The following is a 3,046-nucleotide window of genomic DNA, read 5'->3' as shown; positions in this document are numbered from 1 at the left end:
GATTAAACTAGAGTGATCAGTTCAGCAAGGATCTGCAGTGAATGCAAGTGTCTTTCTATCTCAACAGGGGTCTTCATGTTTATGTTCAAAGTTTAAAACTCGAGTGTGATTTAATGTCAGACAGAGCACATCACTCATTCTATGTGTTTTCTTAAGTATATGATTCAGTATTTGTGCTGGGAGGTTAATTGCTTCTCTCTAGTGAATGAGCTGAGCTTTATAAATAAGGGAGAGATTGAATGTAAACGAATTGGGGCCTGGTTTTCTTGAAGCATGCTAGTGGAAAAAGAAAAGAGATCAAGGGAGGCCTGGGAAATTCGAGAATATTTCAGTGTATTCTTACCTGCTTTTCTGATAATTCATTGAAAATTTTACATGACTTAGACATCTCCCCTCTGCTCAGTTTATCTTGTTAGGGTGTGGGGTGTGTGTGGTTTTTTTTTTTTGGGGGGGGGGGTTAATATACAAACTCTTCTCTTTGCATGTTCACTCAAGATGAGCACGCACTTGAGTGAATGAAGCCTCCTTTGAAAAATGTACTTAGTGTATTGAACAAACTAATCAACCTTCACTTTATGCTGTGCTATCACCATCTGCAGAAAATTTAGTTTTCTTGCAGAAAAAATACCTGCTGTTTCTTAACCAGCTGAAATGTTGTCCTACAGTAGACCTGCCATGGGATGATCTACTCCTCTTGAAATTTTTTTTACAGAAATAACTCAATCACTACACATACTTTTATTCATTTGGACTTGAAATGTTGAACAAGATACAGCTGTGGTGGCTAAGAAGTGTTCTTCATTCCTTGCCTTTGCTTCATGATCTTTCTAAAACTTTTAGTAATATAGTAATTTGGAGACAGTGTTCATATTTCAGCCCATCTTTTTCACCATACTTATGCCCTAAAGTCTTTATTGCTAGTGGCAAGACTCTAGGACCTCTTAGTCTTCTCAGATAAGAACAGCTCACAGGTAACTCTCTCCTGGCAAAAAGTGCCACTTGGTTCATATGTGTGCTCATACACAGAAAGAAGGCCATTCTTTGAAGATGGTGCAAATCTGAAACTCACCTTGATCCCTTGTTCAGGGTGCTGAGTTAGAAGCTGCTTTATAGGTTGTTAAATGAAATGGAGCCAACTCTTGATTCCATTTCTTCTCATTTTAGGATTTTTCTGTCATGCCCTGTCTTTAATATTATTCATGCATATTTAAGACATTGAAGGAGCGCTATCTGAGGTCTCAGAAAACCTGCCGTCTGTATCTCATGCACAAAGTTAGCTCTGTAATGCATGTTGCAGCAAGGATCACTGTGAATATCGGCAAAAGACTGTATGTCACGTGGTAAGCTAATGCTACTTAAGTACTCAGTCCATTAGGTAAAACCATTCAGAACTGTGGTCACCTCCATTAGCTGCTTCTGCTTTACTTCACAAGGAAAGGGAGAACATCTCTTGCTTTTTTTTTATGGATGATGTAAATGAAGGAAACCTGTAACAGGTAAGTACTTTTCTGTGTGTTTTCATGAGCACCTGCTTCCAACATGAAATCTGATGTTCTGTTTCCGTCCTGCCACTGGACATCATCACAGTTCTGATCCTTCCTATTCAGATGGGACAGCAGGAGTTGAAGTTGTCTGTTCTGAAGTTGCACTATTAACTAATAAAAAGAAACCCTTCAACTTTATTTCTAAAATCTGTTTACCATTTCTGTAGTGTGAGCTTCCCTCTAAAGGCAAAAAAGTTGTTCGAGTTTGAGGTTCAGTGTTACCAGCCATGGGTAACACTTTCTAAAGATGAGTTTCTAAACATATTCCTGTAGATAAGTGCTTCTTCTGAGAGTTTGCTCATGGCTAGAAACAGCCAGACAAGGTGGAGATTCCCTTTAAGATAACTACATTTTTACGATCTTCAGCACAGATGATGCTTGCCATGTGAAATAACCAGTATGTAAGCTTTAAAACTGGTTGTAAAAATGTAGAATACTTCCACAGAGAATTCCAATAAAAATGATAACAAACCCCTTCAATCCTTTTTAGCATTGGCCTTTCATCATACCCAAAATCTTTGAACACTGAAAGCTTTAGCAGGGAAAGCAGTTAATCAAAGTCTGATTGATCCAAAAGAAAATTCTGGCTATTTTGATGGAGGTGTTTTGTTTCAGGACATCTGAATCTACCTGAGCTCCAGAGATGCCTTATGGGAGCGGAAAAGAGATGTCTTATGACATTTGATCTCTCCACTGGACTGAGTGTTTTGGCTAAACTTGTCCAGCGAGGCATGCTAAAGAGGTCCTGCCCTGAGGCAGTATTGAAGTTGTTGCTCTTGAAAAGGGATATACTGGAGCTAGATCCTGAATCACTTATCCTCTCTTTGACCATCCAGCCTCTGCAGTTGTTCAGGACTGTTTACAGAGGTTAAGCAAGACTCTTCAAAGTAGTGTTGTTGAGTTGGGACTGATCAAAAAGAAGAAAGTGCACTGTATTTCATATTAAAGCTTTTTGTCACTTTTTGTCACTTATTCTGTAGGCTTAGGTCAGATGAAGTCAGGCATTTAGCATCAGTCAAAAGAAAATTGTAGAATATATTTATAGGTTTTAATGACAAATTAGGTAACGTAACCAAACTTTTTTCTCTTCCCTGAACACCATGGGGAGAAATATCCTTTATTTTTCCAGCCAAACCAGTTTTTATTTTACAGTTGAGCCTGAGTGACATCTCTTGTGCCAACTTCATGTTGTGCTAATGTAATGTACCAAGCACACAATGCTAAGATAAAACCACCTGATCCAGAAGAAAGCTTGGTTAATTTTTAGCTTCTGCAAAAGGAGTTCCAAAGCACAGTTTATTTCAGAACGAAATTAAAGTCATTTAGTTGTGTTCCTTCAAGCAACAAATTAATTACTGGAACGGGAGGTGGTCGCACAACAGGATTACACTTCACTAGACTGAAGAGCAGCAAATCGGGGTGACAGAAATGCTGTGAGGAAAATGATACTGAAGCAGCAGATGACACTTTTTCCAGTTGATGCATTTGCACCTGAGCAAGCT

Source organism: Apteryx mantelli, chromosome 1 (genome assembly GCF_036417845.1).
Source record: "Apteryx mantelli isolate bAptMan1 chromosome 1, bAptMan1.hap1, whole genome shotgun sequence".
NCBI classification, from domain to species: domain Eukaryota; kingdom Metazoa; phylum Chordata; class Aves; order Apterygiformes; family Apterygidae; genus Apteryx; species Apteryx mantelli.
This window is presented reverse-complemented; position numbering follows the sequence as displayed.